Source organism: Chelonia mydas, chromosome 5 (assembly GCF_015237465.2).
Source record: "Chelonia mydas isolate rCheMyd1 chromosome 5, rCheMyd1.pri.v2, whole genome shotgun sequence".
Lineage (NCBI taxonomy): Eukaryota > Metazoa > Chordata > Testudines > Cheloniidae > Chelonia > Chelonia mydas.
In genome coordinates, this window is record NC_051245.2 from 112652863 (window position 1) to 112670683 (window position 17821).

The 17821-nt window shown below is 41.7% G+C and overlaps 1 long non-coding RNA gene across 1 annotated transcript; it reads right to left on the minus strand.

The window, feature by feature from the left end:
• Positions 1-14246: 14246 nt before the first annotated feature.
• On the minus strand, positions 14247-14855 carry LOC122465790. The gene is made up of 2 exons (XR_006290840.1): positions 14810-14855; positions 14247-14363 (listed from the first exon to the last, which is right to left on the minus strand). It is a non-coding gene; the product is annotated as an uncharacterized LOC122465790 (long non-coding RNA).
• Positions 14856-17821: the final 2966 nt, after the last annotated feature.

Genomic DNA, 17821 nt, shown 5'->3' on the forward strand with positions numbered 1-17821 from the left:
CTTCTCCCACTCCTTTCAGTCCCTCAGTACTGTCTTTACCCTGCCTGTCTTCCAGGCTCTTTGCTATCCATATTTCTCTGCCCCTTAAAGAGGAAAGGACCATCCTTTTCTTATCTCCACTGCTTTGTTCCTCTTTACGCATCCTCTTTGCACACCCTACTCCCTACATCTAGAATACAATCCAGCACTGAGGTTCTGGGCAGGTTTAAGATCTACTTGGGTGGAGCTCACTGCAAGATTGGGACCTAAAGGCTTTGATTCAGTCAAGCACTGAAGTCAATAGAATTTAAGGACATTGTTGGAATTAAGCATGTGCTTTCTTGAACCAAAATGTTTTCCTGAATTGGGGACTTGGGGAGGGCTGTCATTTTTTAGAGGCATAGAGGGCAGTTAGATACCCAACTCCCATTGGACATCAATAGGAGTTGAGTGTTAACTCGCATGTGTGCCTTTGAAAATCTCTCTTAAATGATTCACCCATTTAATTTGGCATGGACAATTAATAGCAGAAGCAAGAGCCCTAGCCCTCACTTTTATAGTTTACCTACTAGGCCACATTTTCGAAAACACCAAACATTTTAGTTTCTCCTATATATATAAGAAAATACACCCTTTGATATCTCTCAAAGTGTGTATTTTCTTTTGCTTCAATGATAAACTGCCAGAATTGCTGGAATGAAGATAGATTGAGAGTTATGTGCTTAACTCTGAAGCTCCTTTTCTCATTATTTGCTGATGTTACTCTAAAAAGCCCATTCACTTCCTTTATTTTGTTGATGAAAAAATGAACTTGGAGAACTTTGAAAATGTCTGACTCACTAAAGGTTTATCAATATCCTTGTTGTGATCTTTAAAAGCAGCTAAGAAGGAATCCAAGTGGAATATTTCTTACCCAAAATGTAAGACCACAGGGAATAAAAGGTTGAAGAAAATGCTATAACACAGCTTTCCCTTATCCTTAAAACAGAGACTTCTTGTTTTCACCAAGGCATTCAATAATATATCAACTTGTTGTCTGCATGCCATATTTTAGCACTCAGTTTAAGTAGTTGCTATTTATGAGCTGTCAAGTTTCCTTCTCCACTCTGAACTCTAGGGTACAGATGTGGGGACCTGCATGAAAAACCCCCTAAGCTTATTTTTACCAGCTTAGGTTAAAACTTCCCCAAGGTACAAACTATTTTATCTTTTGCCCTTGGACTTTATTGCTGTCACCACCAAGCATCTAACAAATATATAACAGGGAAAGAGCCCACTTGGAAACGTCTTTCCCCCCAAAATCCTCCCAAACACTACACCCCCTTTCCTGGGGAAGTCTTGATAAAAATCCTCACCAATTTACGTAGGTGAACACAGACCCAAACCCTTGGATCTTAAGAACAATGAAAAAGCAATCAGGTTCTTAAAAGAAGAATTTTAATTGAAGAAAAAGTAAAAGAATCACCTCTGTAAAATCAGGATGGTAAATACCTTACAGGGTAATCAGATTCAAAACATAGAGAATCCCTCTAGGCAAAACCTTAAGTTACAAAAAGACACAAAAACAGGAATATACATTCCATTCAGCACAGCTTATTTTATCAGCCATTTAAACAAAACAGAATCTAATGCATATCTAGCTAGATTACTTACTAAGTTCTAAGACTCCATTCCTTTTCTGTTCTTGGCAAAAACATCACACAAACAGAGAGAACCTTTGTTTCTCCCCCCCTCCAGCTTTGAAAGTATCTTGTCTCCTCATTGGTCATTTTGGTCAGGTGCCAGTGAGGTTATCCTAGCTTTTTAACCCTTTACAGGTGAAAGGGTTTTTCCTCTGGCCAGGAGGGATTTTAAAGGTGTTTACCCTTCCCTTTATATTTATGACATGAGCCATCCTGGCTTCGTGTCACCATTGTAAATGAAAACTTGTACATAGAGACTATTTGACTAGAGAAGAATTTTAAGTGACGTATGTTAGAAGTGTCAGGTTGCTCAAGTCATAACATGTGAGAGTGGCAGCATTTACAGAAATTAATCCACAAAAATTCCTGGAAGAGTATTAAAACACTAGCCTATAAAAATCTCACTGAATGGTACAGTATAAAACTTATCCCCCAAGGATAAATCAACCTCTAACCCGCTTCAAAAAAAGAGCAAATGAGTGACCCCACCTTTGGATAGCAGGCCATAAAACTTGAAAAGAAAAACTCCCCACTCTAAAATAAGGAAAACTTAGGAGGTGTTTTTTAGACCTTCTTTCCTATCACATTAGTCACTCCTCAACCATACCATTTTGCCCCACTGCTCACTTATACTTTATCCTGGGTAAATGAAGACAACTGATAAATAATGCACTGTATGTCAATGTTTCTACAAAACTAATAATAAATGTGTAAATAATAAATAGTAAATGCCATGTGGATGTTTTTACATTTATAGCATCTAAATATAATGCACTGGGCTTTTTGTTTGAGATGTTGCCCTTTGACATTAGCCCACAAAGAAGCTAAGGGATCTTTAGCTAAAAAAAAAAAAAAACCTCTTTTAGACCAAGTGATAAAAGCCTGTGTTTTTAGAGCAGAAGTATCTGGGTTTTTCAGTTAATGCTGTGTACATAGTGGATTTTTTGGTTTGCTAGCAATTAAAAAAAATCATTTCAAAAATGAAAATTTTCCAAAGTTTCAGAGACTCAAAAAGCCAAAAAATTATTCAGTCTATTTAGATTGAGCATTTTTTATAGCTTTGCTTTGTTTTTTTTAAATAAAGTTGAAGGAAATTTATGAACAAAAAGTCATTTTGAACTGAAAAATTTAAACACATTTCATTTTGAAAATGTCAAAATAACACATTTCAGAACTTTTTCCCCTCTGGCAGAAATGATTTGGCAAAAGTGACACAAATTAATGAAATGTTCTGGTATCACCAAATCTGCATTTTCATCTGGTTCTAGTACCAGATCCTCTACTGTGTGTATTGTGTTTATATAGATTTGGTTTTGCTGTCCATGGTATATTGATGAATCACATAACAAAGACATTATAGGAGTCTTTGGTCCTCCTGTTTCAGATATGAAATAGTAGTAAAGCCCAACTACCAATACAAGATGTCACCCGGGACTGGGGAACAAGCTACAAGAGACATTATAGTTTTAGAAACAGCTTGATTTCTATTTTGTCTTTGAAATTCATTACAAATACTTTATACAGGTTGTGATGCTGGCTGATCAGGTCATGCTAGAGTGTATTCAAGTCAATTCACTTGTGTAGATCAAAATAATGGCTAGAGGTAAAAGTGTGTATTCAGATGTTTAAACTTCATGAAAACTAGTGGAATGTTACGTGTATTGTTTTCACTTATCTATTCCTGTCATAATATAATAAACATGGTAAATGTCCTTGTAACTAAATTACCCATCAAATAAATCTTGTGAAATGCTAATGAAGGATTTAAGGATGGTAACATAAAATGCTAATTTCAAAGCAAGTGGCCATTATATATATATATGGTTGGAGGTCAAATGTATAAGTGCATTCCTCACTTACCATCATCAAAGGAAAAGCCCACATGGAGACACATAGTCAGCTTGCTTTCTGTGTGAAGACACTATAAATATGGATTCAATGAAAGATCCTTTATCGCTTGACTGTCTGGGTTCTAACAAAGCAGAACAACTGAACGAGAAGACGGAGATCCCCAGAGTTATTCTGGGTAGCCCTGAGAAACTTTTGGGAAACTGTCCGTTTATTACATAACTGCCATCATTTGGAGTTATAAATTGTGATTTACCTGCTATTATATTTTACCCACTTTAACCCCTCAATAACTCAATTTTTTTTCTTAGCTAATAAGTCTTAGTAGGTTTACTATAGAATTGGCTGCCAGCGTTGTCTTTGGTGTAAGATCCAGAATACCAATTGATCTGGGATAGATGGTGTTGGTCCTGCTTTGAGCAGGGGATTGGACTAGATGACCTCCTGAGGTCTCTTCCAACCCTAATCTATGATAAGTGACTGGTCCCTTGGGACTCGAAGAAAACCTGATGTGGTGTGATTTTTGGTTTAATAACCTTTTATCACAAAATTCAGTTTGTTTGGATGGCCAGATAGACTGGCGAGGCTAAGTGGACTGTCTGTGACTCCATGGTAAGATTGTTACAGTGATCCAAGAGTTCACATTTGTTACTGGCTTGGTGATATCTATTTATAGAACAGACCGCCAGTTTGGGGCGTCTGCCCTTGTTTTCTGACAGTCTGGCCTGAGATAGGCACTCACAGTTGTGAGCCACTCCAGACAGCGTGACACTGGTACAGTACAACACAGTCAGTCTAGGCACAAGCTGAAACCATGGATGTTCTCAAAATGGTATGTAACAGAACTGAGCAAATAATTGGCAATGAATAATATATCTGATTAATTTCAATTTCATCTTTTATTCCATTCATTAATTTTCCATGATCAAATTGGGAAATTCTCAGATATATTTGTTTTTCTCTCACTATTTTTCAAAACAAAATTCTTTCTCCATAACAAATATTTGCAGTTTCTGCTGTTGCATGTGGTATGGGCTCTGTTACCTGTTTTACGGCAATATTGGAATTCAGAATTCACAATTCTTACTGCGTTTGCTATTTATATAGATCATCAAACCTGGAAACAAGAACAATACCACATCTTAAGAAACTAATTAACAGCATAAACTAATGATTTTACAAATCCGTTACAATCAACTGTAACTGATTATGGAATTCAAAATTCACATTTGGATAATAGTCAAATTAATATTTGCTTTTATGAGTATTTACACTAATTAATTGTATAAAGATTGGATTGCAAACCTGGTGAAACTGAAATTCACTTTCACATGTGAACAATTATCAGTTTTTTGTTAACCATGTACTTAACTCTAATCCCAAGTATATGCAACCTGTCCTCTTTGAATTGCTGAGTCAGGTACATAGACATGAGGTACATAAGCATTTAGAATCATAGTGTATCAGGGTTGGAAGGGACATCAGGAGGTCATCTAGTCCAACCCCCTGCTCAAAGCAGGACCAATCCCCAATTTTTGTCCCAGATATCTAAATGGCCCCCTCGAGGATTAAACTCATAACCCTGGGTTTAGCAGGCCAATGATCAAGCCACTGAGCTATCCCCCATCCCATTTATCTCACTGCTTTTGTCCCCCCAAGGTAACAGAGATTGGCTGGACTGATTTTATTCTCCTGTTTCCTTCTGCATCACATTAGGGTGGGGGCAGTCTCAATTTCTGAATCCTGTCTTTGGGACTCCCTTCATTTTTATATCCACCAGAATCTCTATGTAGATGTCTTCAAAGCTTGATACAGGGGCTCTCTTGACACAATGCTCTCTCTGTGGCCTTGTAGAGGAGGGAAGAGCAAGCGAGAGCATGCACACATGCATGAGAATAACTCTGTATCCTGGTGGTGAGAGCACACATCTGGGGAGACCCAGGATCCAGCCCCCCTTGCTCTGATGACTTTTTAACATTATTTTACCAAAGAGGAGCAGGCTCAACAGGAGAGACTGAGGGAGCCTCACATAGGAGGTGGCTAGGCACTCACCTGAGAGATGGGAGATCCCAGTGGAGGCGGGACTTAAACTGCGCATCTCCCAATTCCCATGTGAATACCCTAACCACTAGGTTAATAGTTATGAGGGATCACTTGGCCACACCCCACCACTACTTTGTGTAGGCTAGATAATACTTAGTCCTGCCATGAGTGCTGGGGACTGGACTAGATGAGCTCTTGAGGTCCCTTTCAGTCCTATGATTCTATGACTTATAGGGGCCCAAACTGGTCGGTGAGGTCTGAGCACACTTATCAGATCAGGACCCACAAGCCTGTTAGGTGGAAGAATCTACATCTTCTCCCAGTTTGTGCATCACTCTGGGGCTTTGGAATCCAGACACCTGGGTGTGGGTCTACAAAGTTTACAGGTAGCTGAGCAGGAGCTTTGTGAATTCCCATGGGGCCTGATTCCAGGATTTAGGCATCCCAAGTGGCAGTTAAGTGCCTGGGTCCTTTTGTGAATCCAGCCCTCAGTGAATAGTTTAGGATGATTTTTTTTTCAAATATTTCATACAGAAAAAGTTGAAATGTTTCATTATGACTTTTTGATATGAAATGATTTTTCAATTTTAAATTTGGCCAATTTTTACACACACACACACACACACAGAGAATGGTCAAAAAAAAAAAGAAAAACTAAAAGAAAAAAACCCACTCTTTGAGTTGACCGAAACTTTTCAGTTGACTTGAAATGAATAACCACCACCTCCCACATTTTTTTCTTCAAGTCATCTTGAAACATTTTTTTTCAAATTTTCTAATTCGACAAAAAATATTTAAAAATTGTTTCTGTTCTAATTGAACCAGAATTGTTTTCTGATTTTTTGGGGCTTCAGCTCCCTGAACCAAAAATTTATTATTCGTTCAACTCCAATGGTAAGCACCTAGTCACTTAGTTTGACAATATTTTCATTAGATAAGTGGCTCTTTCACGCCTATTAACTACAATATACTGTAAACACAAGAGGTATCATTTGTGTGAATACTGTAATTAGAGAGTATCCGCTTTGCATAAATTATAATCATATGGGTGGATCCTTTGGATATACTGTAATTATAAATGTAATTTATTTAGTCTTTTATATACAGTAAACCTTGCCATTTCACCATTTACCAGCTTGCGCTTATTAAGCTGTAGCCTGTGCTAGAAATCAGTGTTTTCTCCTCATTTCTCAGCAAAGATTTTAGTAGTCTAGTACTATAGCAAAGTCATGTATACATTACTAAGGCTTTCATATATGATATTACATAGTGGATCCTAATGTACATTTCCTAGTGAAGTATTATTGAACCACACCTGTCAAATAAGTGAACAAAGTATGTGTTGTGATTCAGTACATTGGGGTATTTTAATTGTTTGTTCATTTACTAGTTCAAATTTAATGACATTCTATTGTAATCCTAATGCTATTTGTTTGCATATGTCCTAAGCACGGTTCTACTTGCATGTACTTTTTATTACATTCAAAAGACCTTCTACATACATTAAGTTCTGAAGCTGTGCATTATTAACAACTTTTATTTCCTACAACTTTGCATAAATATTCTCACTATTTTGTTTCCTGTAGTTCTGGATTTTCTAGATCTGGCTTTATGCACAATTTCAAATGAATGTTAATATTTGCATTTTTGATGCAAATACCCTCTTCACTTTATAAATGGGACAATTCATACTAAACAGGCCTACCTACATTGCAGAATGGGTCTGGGTTTTTTTTCCGGACATATGTACTTTTACAGTTTTCTGTGAAAGTGGCACTGGTTTCAAGTTCAGAACAAAATGTGAAAAATCTTGCATTTCAAGCAGTTTTGCATTTCATTATTAATATTTTACACATGTGAGGTGAAATCTTGTCCCGGCTGAAGTCAACGGCAAAACTCTCATGAGTTCACCAGGATTTCATCCCTGAATTGTTTTTACTGTGGTATCCCACCTTGTGTATTAAACATAGGGGTGCCTGAGTCGTAGTGAGAACAGGGGTACCCTTTATTACCACAGGGGCAATGTGTGACTGGGAGAATCTCAGCAACACAAATAATCTTTGAACTGAACATTGCCTAGCAAGAATGTGTGAAAGGCTGTGTCAGGTAATACCTGTAATAAGAGTCCATTCAAATCCAGCAATCATAGTGACCCCCAACGTGCAAGCACAGTAGAGCATTTTGATTTCAGGAATCATTTAATGAGACAGAGAAATGCACCTGGAGAGCTACAATGCTGCTAAGGGGTTTGCGGTGCCTCATTGCAATTAAGGCGCCAGACTGGAAGTTAAGCAGAGAAGCACAATCCATTCTACACCCTTATTTTCAGTTGCTCTTAACTACCTCTAACATTTTCCCTTTGGGCTGAAGCGTCTCAGACCTTAGTCCAAAAGTAAAGTAATTCTAGAAATTTAGAGAAAAATTAGTTCAGGTTTGACAGCTTCACATCAGGATAAAATAGACCAGTCATTTATTTTTGATTCATTCGGAGAGAGAACTGGAATCCTGCCGTTCATCACAGTAATTCCTCCTACTAGAAATAATGACTGCTTTTGTTATAATGCCATCCAGTTAAGATATGAAATTAATAAGTGGGGCCTATTTAAGGTGTCCCAGGTCTCTTAATATGATGCTTAAAAACTCAGGAATTGGTCCAGCAAAGCACTTAAGTACATGCATAACTTCAATAGAACTACGCACATGCTTAAAGTAATGCATGCAGCTAAGTGCTTTACTGAATTGGAACTGTAATCCTTAAGGTACTTTTGTGTGTACTAGTATTTTCACACTAACTGGGAGTGGGAACCACACTGGGAGACAATGGATTCCCGCCATATGCAAAAACTATTCAAGGCAGCAGAGTGACATCATCGTGGTTTGTTCTTCACTAACTCCCCTCCTGAGAAAGAAGGCTGCTGGAAACACCTGAGAAACAGAGAGACTGAGCTGGGGTGGGAGGGCTGAGCCCAGGCTAGAGGGTGTCTGGCCTGTGAAAGAAATATCTGGAGTTTTAAGCTGCAAGCAAGTCTCTTGCAATTTGCCTAAAACATCATTTAGGGTGAGAATTTGCTACTTGTAACCAATTTCTTTAGTATATTAATCTTAGATTGCAATTTGTTTTATTTCCTGGGTAATCTGCTTTGATCTGCGTGCTATCACTGTTCCCTCTAAGCTGTGCGCGCGCACACAGATCCTAAACCCCACGCACATGGCGAAACACTGCATACACAAAAATTTGCACGGAAGCACAACAATTTGCACAGAAGAAATTGTTTGTGCACACGGCCTGTCAAAAATTAGAGGGAACATTGCTTGCTATCCCTAATAATTATTTAAAATCTATTTTTTGTAGTTAATAAACTTGCTTTTGTTTGGTCTAAAACCCAATGTGTGGAATTTATAACTGGGGGCAAAAAGCTATTGCATCTCTGTCAAGGTTCCTTCCCCACTCTGAACTCTAGGGTACAGATGTGGGGACCTGCATGAAAGACCCCTAAGCTTATTCTTACCAGCTTAGGTTAAACACTGCCACCACCAAAGTGTTACACAAAGAACAGGGGAAGTGCCCACTTGGAAACATCTCCCCCCCCAAAAAATATCCCCCCCAAGCACTACACCCCCTTTCCTGGGGAAGGCTTGATAAAAATCCTCACCAATTTGCATAGGTAAACACAGACCCAAACCCTTGGATCTTAAGAACAATGAAAAGCAATCGGGTTCCAAGAAGAATTTTAATTGAAGAAAAAGTAAAAGAATCACCTCTGTAAAATCAGGGTGGTAAATACCTTACAGGGTAATCAGATTCAAAACACAGAGAATCCCTCTAGGCAAAACCTTAAGTTACAAAAAGATACAAAAACCAGGAATATATATTCCATTCAGCACAACTTATTTTATCAGCCATTTAAACAAAACTGAATCTAACGCATATCTAACTAGATTGCTTACTGACTTTTTACAGGAGTTCTGACCTGCATTCCTGCTCTGGTCCTGGCAAAAGCATCACACAGACAGAGAGAACCCTTTGTTTCCCCACCCCCTCCAGCTTTGAAAGTATCTTGTCTCCTCATTGGTCATTTTGGTCAGGTGCCAGCGAGGTTACCGTAGCTTCTTAACCCTTTACAGGTGAAAGGGTTTTTCTTCTGGCCAGGAGGGATTTAAAGGTGGTTAGCCTTCCTTTTATATTTATGACATGCCTCCCAAAACACAGATAGGGTGAAATGCTGGCTGTGATTTCTTCCTGGAGCTCTAGGAGAAAACAGAGTTAATAAGACACATGCACCTCTAAATATACTACCAAGTATATAAAGACTAACAATATTTTCCACATCTCAAGGATGATTTTAATCAGTTGATTCCGGGAAACTTTCACGGGAGAGTGCATCAGCCACTTTGTTAGAAGCTCCTGAGATGTGTTGGATGTCAAAATCAAAATCTTGGAGAGCTAAACTCCACCGAATAAGTTTTTTGTTATTTCCCGTGGCAGTATGAAGCCACTGTAGCGCAGCATGGTCGGTTTGCAGGTGGAAACGCCATCCTCAAACGTATGGGCGTAGCTTTTCCAGAGCATAGACAATGGCGTAACATTCTTTTTCATTGACTGACCAGTTGCTTTCCCACTCAGACAGCTTCTTGCTGAGAAACACTACAGGATGGAATTCCTGATCCGGTCCTTCCTGCATTAAAACTGCTCCCACACCACGTTCGGACGCATCTGTGGTTACTAGGAATGGTTTGTCAAAGTCTGGATCCCTTAGCACAGGGTCAGACATGAGTGTCGCTTTAAGCTGGTTAAAGGCCCTCTGACACTTTTCGGTCCACTGAACGGCATTTGGCTGTTTCTTTTTGGTTAGGTCTGTCAGTGGGGCGGCGATTTGGCTGTTTTGCGGTACAAATCGCCTATAATATCCAGCCAAGCCTAGGAAGGATTGGACTTGTTTCTTTGACTTTGGGACAGGCCACTTTTGGATAGCATCCACTTTGGCCTGTAGGGGGTTGATAGTTCTTTGACCCACCTGGTGTCCAAGGTAAGTCACTCTGTTTAGGCCTATTTGACACTTCTTAGCCTTAACAGTTAGTCCTGTCTCCCTTATGTGCTCAAAGACTTTTTGTAGATGTTCCAGGTGTTCTGCCTAGGAATCCGAAAATATGGCCACATCGTCAAGGTAGGCGACTTCATATTCTCCTAATCCCACTAGGAGACCATCTACAAGTCTTTGGAAGGTGGCGGGTGCATTCCGCAGCCTGAAAGGGAGTACATTAAATTCATACACCCCGACGTGTGGTGAAGGCTGACCTTTCCTTGGCGGATTCATCTAGCAGTACCTGCCAGTACCCCTTGGTTAAGTCCAAGGTAGAGATGAACTGGGCCCGTCCCAGTTCCTCTAATAGTTCATCTGTGCATGGCATTTGACAGTTGTCTGGGCGAGTTACTGCATTTAGCTTATGGTAGTCCATGCAGAAACGTATCTCCCCATCTGGTTTGGGAAGTAGAACCACTGGAGATGCCCATGCACTGTCAGAGGGGCGGATTACCCCCATCTGTAGCATATCCTGGATCTCCCATTCTATAGCAGTTTTAGCTTGACGAGACACCCGGTAAGGTTGGACTTTAATTGGGTGAGCATTACCTATGACAATGGAGTGGTATGCCCGTTCAGTCAGTCCTGGGGTGGCTGAGAACGTCGGCGTGTAGCTAGTGCACAGCTCCTTGATCTGCTGTCGCTGCATACGCCCAAGAGTCATGGAGAGGTTCACCTCTTCCATGCCACTAGCACTTTCCCCTTCATAGTAGACACCTTCAGGCCACTCAGCGTCATCTCCTCCCTGGGCTGTAAATTGACAAACCTTTAATTCTCTGGAATAAAAGGACTTTACAGAATTAATATGGTCGACCTTAGGCTTTCGGTTGGAGGTGGGGAATGCTATGAGATAATTTACAGCTCCCAGGCACTCTTGGACCGTGAATGGCCCTTCCCACGATGCTTCCATTTTATGGGCCTGGAGAGCCTTTAAGACCATGACCTGGTCCCCTACTTTGAAGGAACACTCTCTGGCATGTTTATCATACCAGGATTTTTGCTCTTTTTGAGCATCCTTTAGGTTTTCTTTAGCAAGGGCCAAAGAGGTTCGGAGGGTGTTTTCTAGGTTGGTTACAAAGTCCAGAATGTTAGTTCCTGGAGAAGGTGTAAATCCCTCCCATTGCTGCTTCACTAACTGTAATGGACCCTTTACCTCACGGCCATATACAAGTTCAAATGGTGAAAACCCTAAACTGGGATGTGGTACAGGTCTGTAGGCAAAAAGCAACTGCTGCAACACTAGGTCCCAATCATTGGAGTGCTCATTTACGAATTTACGTACCATGGCCCCCAAAGTTCCATTAAATTTCTCCACCAGGCCATATGTTTGATGATGGTAAGGGGTGGCAACCAAGTGATTCACCCCATGAGCTTCCCAAAGGCTTTCCATAGTTCCTGCCAGGAAATTAGTTCCTGTATCTGTGAGGATGTCGGAGGGCCAACCTACCCTGGCAAAAATGTCTGCTAGTGCCTGGCACACACTTTTAGCCCTAGTGTTGCTTAGAGCTACTGCTTCCGGCCATCGGGTGGCAAAATCCATGAAAGTCAGTATGTACTGCTTTCCTTTGGGTGTCTTTTTCGGAAAAGGACCCAGAATATCCACAGCTACTCGCTGAAATGGAACTTCAACGATGGGGAGTGGCTGGAGAGGGGCTTTGACCTGGTCTTGGGGTTTTCCCACTCTTTGGCACACCTCACAAAAGACTGGACATAGGTAGAAACATCTTTGCCCATTCCCTTCCAGTGGAATGACCTCCCCAAAGGGTCTTTGGTCCTGTTCACCCCAGCATGGTCACTAGGACGATCTTGGGCTAAGCTCAAGAGCTTTACCCAGTACTTAGTTGGAACTACCAACTGTCTCTGGGGATGCCAGTCTTCCTGGTGTCCATCCAAAAGAGTTTCCTTGTATAAAAGTCCTCTTTCTACAACAAACCTGGATCGATTAGAAGAGCTGAGAGGTGGTGGGTTGCTCCGTGCTGCCGTCCAAGCTCTCCGGAGGCTTTCATCTGCTTCCTGTTTGGTCTGGAACTGTTCCCTTGATGCTGGAGACATCAGTTCCTCATTGGATTGTGGACCTAGGCTTGGTCCCTCTGGAAGCGATATAGGGGATGGGGCTGTTTCTGTTGACTGTGAACCACTCTCTGCTGGTGCACTATGTTGGGGTTCAGGCTCCAGATGAGCCTCTTGTGTAGGGTTATCGGCTGCTGCCAGTTCAGGTTCAGTGGGGCACTCTGGTGTTGGTTGTTCCGCCAGTTCTGGTTCTGGGGCTGGCTATGTCTGGGTCTCTGGGACTGGATCCACTACTGCTGTTGCAGACATTGGCATGGGGTCCGGTTCCACCGCCTCTGACCGGGTCCTGGTAGAAGTTTCCGGAACAGAGCTAGGCGTGATGGCTTGCTTAGCCTGGCTGCGGGTGACCATTCCTACCTTCTTGGCTAGCTTCACATTATTGGCCAAGTCTTCCCCCAACAGCATGGGGATGGGATAATCATCATAGACTGCAAAAGTCCACGTTCCTGACGAGCCCTTGTACTGGATAGGCAACTTGGCTGTTGGCAAATTGAAAGAGTTGGACTTGAAGGGTTGAATTATCACTTGGATCTCTGGGTCGATTAAATTGGGGTCCACTAAGGAAGCATGGATAGCTGACACTTGCGCTCCAGTGCCCATCCACGCGGTCACCTTCTTCCCACCCACACTCACAGTTTCCCTCTGCCCTGAGGGTATCTGGGCCTGAGGACCTCTGGTGTGATTCCGGTGCAATGAACTGTAATCTGTTGGGGTTCTTGGGGCAGTTGGCCTTTACATGCCCTGGCTTGTTACATTTAAAACATCATCCAGCTGATGGGTCACTGGGGCAAGGTGGGTTGCTAGAGAACGGTGTGGCAGGACGATAAGGTGCCTGGAGTATTCCTTGGTGAGTATTTGGGGTCTTGGGCTGCCCCCGATAGTAGGGTGTGGTCTGAGGGTGTCCCTTCTGGTATCTGCTCCAACTGCAACCAGGGTTGTTCCTCTCTCCCTCCTCCAGCCGTTTTGTTCTGGCTTGCCCCACCTCTCTGGCAGTCTGGGACTACTCGTATCGATCAGCATAAGAAGCAAGACTTTCTGCTGAGTCCATTTCCTTATCCCATAAACACTGTTTTATTTCATCCTTGGACATATTCAGGAATTGCTCCTGAGCTATCAAATCACACATTCCGTCAAAGCTAGTGACACCCCTTCCTTGGACCCATTTATCTAACAGATCCTTCATCTGGTTTAGATAAGCCACATTACTTAGTCCAGGCCCTCTCTTAAGGGTTAAAATTTTACTCTGTATGTTTCAGATGTAATTTGAAATTGCTTTGAAACCAAATCCTTGAACTTATCATAGTCAGAAGCCTCATCAATAGCATCTTATTGAATATGTCCAGAGCTCTTCCAGTCAATTTTGCGACCAATGTGGTCATCTTGTGAGCTTCAGGAATTTTATGGAGAGTACACAGTCTCTCAAAGGTGAGAAAATATTCAGCAATATCACTGGATTCATCATACTGTGGACATAGTCACTCCCATTTGTGGATTGTTGGGGAAGGATGGTTAGGGTTATCCAGTAGATTCCGCTCAGCCTTTGCCTTCTCCATCTCCAGTGCATGCTTCCTCTCTTTTTCCTTTTCCTCCATTTCTTTTTCCCTTGTCTCGATAGCTCTGCTGTGGGCCGCCTCCCTTTCCTCCTGAGCATGCTTCCATTCTTTTTCGTGTCATAAATATAAAGGGAAGAGTAAACACCTTTAAATCCCTCCTGGCCAGAGGAAAAACCCTTTCACCGGTAAAGGGTTAAAAAGCTAAGGTAACCTCGCTAGCACCTGACCAAAATGACCAATGAGGAGACAAGATACTTTCAAAGCTGGAGGGGGCGGGGAACAAAGGGTTCTCTCTCTCTGTGTGATGCTTTTGCCAGGACCAGAGCAGGAATGCAGGTCAGAACTCCTGTAAAAAGTCAGTAAGCAATCTAGTTAGATATGCGTTAGATTCAGTTTTGTTTAAATGGCTGATAAAATAAGCTGTGCTGAATGGAATGTATATTTTGTATCTTTTTGTAACTTAAGGTTTTGCCTAGAGGGATTCTCTGTGTTTTGAATCTAATTACCCTGTAAGGTATTTACCACCCTGATTTTACAGAGGTGATTCTTTTACTTTTTCCTTTGCCTCCATAGCTCTCCTGTGGGCAGCCTCTTTGGCTGTTTCTGTTTTGAGCTCTGTCATGTTTGCCTCTCTGTTTTTAACTAACTTTACACCTGAGAGTTAGAAATAAAACAAACAAACAAACAAAACTTGGCTTGTCAAAAAAATAGGTTGTTCTGTAACCGGATACCTATGTTCTCTGAGCGTGATTATCAGCCTACAGAAAAATCCTTTGTCTCCCAGCAAATAGACAGGAAAAACCCTCTAGTTGCTCTTAGCCAGAAAAAAAACAAAACACAAAACAAACAAAACTTCTTCAGGTCTGTGAAGACTTGTGAATTTCCCTGCAGAAGGTTAACTACCCCGCCTTTAGGTAGAGAAACGCCAGCTCACAAAAGCAAGCTCCCTTTTGTTATGCTCGTTGCTTTGTCCCCTTTTACAAAACCCTTTAAAATCTTTTAAAATCCTTCTGTGCTTCTGGCTCAAAAAAAAAAAATCAAAAAATGATCTCAAAATGATTTCAAGTTAATCCCACCACTCTGCCACCATGTCAAGGTTCCTTCCCCACTCTGAACTCTAGGGTACAGATGTGGGGACCTGCATGAAAGACTCCCTAAGCTTATTCTTACCAGCTTAGGTTAAACACTGCCACCACCAAAGTGTTACACAAAGAACAGGGGAAGTGCCCCCTTGAAAACATCTCCCCCCCCAAAAAAAATACCCCCCCCCAAGCACTACACCCTCTTTCCTGGGGAAGGCTTGATAAAAATCCTCACCAATTTGCATAGGTGAACACAGACCCAAACCCTTGGATCTTAAGAACAATGAAAAGCAATCGGGTTCTTAAAAGAAGAATTTTAATTGAAGAAAAAGTAAAAGAATCACCTCTGTAAAATCAGGGTGGTAAATACCTTACAGGGTAATCAGATTCAAAACATAGAGAATCCCTCTAGGCAAAACCTTAAGTTACAAAAAGATACAAAAACCAGGAATATACATTCCATTCAGCACAACTTATTTTATCAGCCATTTAAACAAAACAGAATCTAACGCATATCTAACTAGATTGCTTACTGACTTTTTACAGGAGTTCTGACCTGCATTCCTGCTCTGGTCCTGGCAAAAACATCAAACAGACAGAGACAATGCTTTGTTTCCCCCCCCTCCTCCAGCTTTGAAAGTATCTTGTCTTCTCATTGGTCATTTTGGTCAGGTGCCAGCGAAGTTACCCTTAGCTTCTTAACCCTTTACAGGTGAAAGGGTTTTTCCTCTGGCCAGGAGGGATTTAAAGGTGGTTAGCCTTCCCTTTATATTTATGACAATCTCTCTTTCCACATTGAGATGAGAGCGATTTTCATGAGCTTATACTGTACAATTCTCTGTGCAGTGCAAGACAGTACAATTTTGTTTCTACCATCTAGAGGGGGGGTGCACTTGAGTATTGGGCAATTCCTTAGCTGAGCCTTCCCATGCAGAGCTGATCTCAGCATGTGTGTATAAAGCTGCAGCTGGGTGTGTCCCTATCTGTAGGTGTGCTGGTAAAGTGCAGTCTGAAGCCTGAGGGGAAGGCTTGGCTGGTTTGCCTTAGCAATACAGTGTAAAGGGAGTCCACGTTGGTGGGTCAGGCAGGCTCAGTGGTACCCCAGTCCCAGCTGGCACCCCAAAGAAGTGGGGGAATCCATCACACCACCACAGCCCTGTACCTAGGCCACCACCATTGTCTCCCTCCCACCCAGTCTCCCCTCCCTCCTGATACCCTATCCTTATACACATCTCTCCCAAACTCAGTGGTTGGCTTCCTTTCCCACTCATTCTTTCCTTACTCTGTTTTCTTCCCCAGCCCTATAGCCTTTTTATCCATTCTCTCCCTATGCCCTTTCACTAAGGCCCTCCTGCTGTGCCAATCTAATCCTGTCTTCAGTTTCACTATTTGTTTACTCCCCTGTAGCTCTTCTGCCACTCTGTCCACATGCCCAGAACCATCCCACATCTGCCCCTCTCCTCTGCTCATGCCTTCCCTCTACAGAGTCCACCCAATCACGCCTCTAACTGTTCAGCTCCCTCCTTCCATCCACCAGCTGAGAGCACTCCCAATCAGTTATGACTTGTCCCTAGCTTTATTCACCACAACCCCAATCACTTCCACTGCAGCTTTTCCCTTTCCCGAGATCCTCACCTGCTCTTTCCAGATTGCTTGGGTTCCTTCCACCACTCTTCCCTGTTCCATTCGCATTCTCCTAGCCACCAGCTCTTTTCCTCCCATTTTATTTGTATTTGGTATTAACATGTAATTATAATACTTAATAGCACTTAAATAGTCATTTCCGTCTATAGATCTCAAAGTGTCTTACCTTGGAAAGCATGCATTATTATCTCCATTTTAGATCTGAAGAAACTGGGGCACAAGGATGTTAATGCCTCTTTTACCAAAAACGTCCAGGGGTTCTGGGTGCCTCCATTTTTGATTACACAACTTGAGAAGTCTATGGCCCACTTTCCAGAGGTGCTCAACTGACATCAACTTGAGTTACAGGTGCTCAGCATCACTGCAAAAATCAGGTCCTTAGTGCTGCAGGTTGGTTACTCAAAAAGTGAAACATCTCAAATTCACGGTCATTTTGGAAGAATTGTGTATGTAAGTCACAGATCACATAAGTGGCAGAACTGGGAACAGAATCTATTTCTTCTGACTTCCAGTCCGATACTCAATACACTAGGCTGTGCAGCTTTCTGAAAGTAAGAAAGTAAAGGGAGATGCCCCCAAAATTTGCAGGAGGAAGAGAGAGACCAAAAGATGCTGTATAGGGTAGCTGGCTTGTTGAAGGAATGGGAATGTGTGGAGACATAGAACTATGGAGATAACTTTAGATAACTACAATAAGCTTTAGGTAAGCATCCACACAGACTCCAAATGGCAAAACTTCCCAATCATGAGTCTGATGTTGTTGTGTTAAAAAAAAAAAGAAGGAGGAGGAAAAAAAAGGCCATTTTTCAACTTTAGGAGCATACGGCTACATGCTCAAA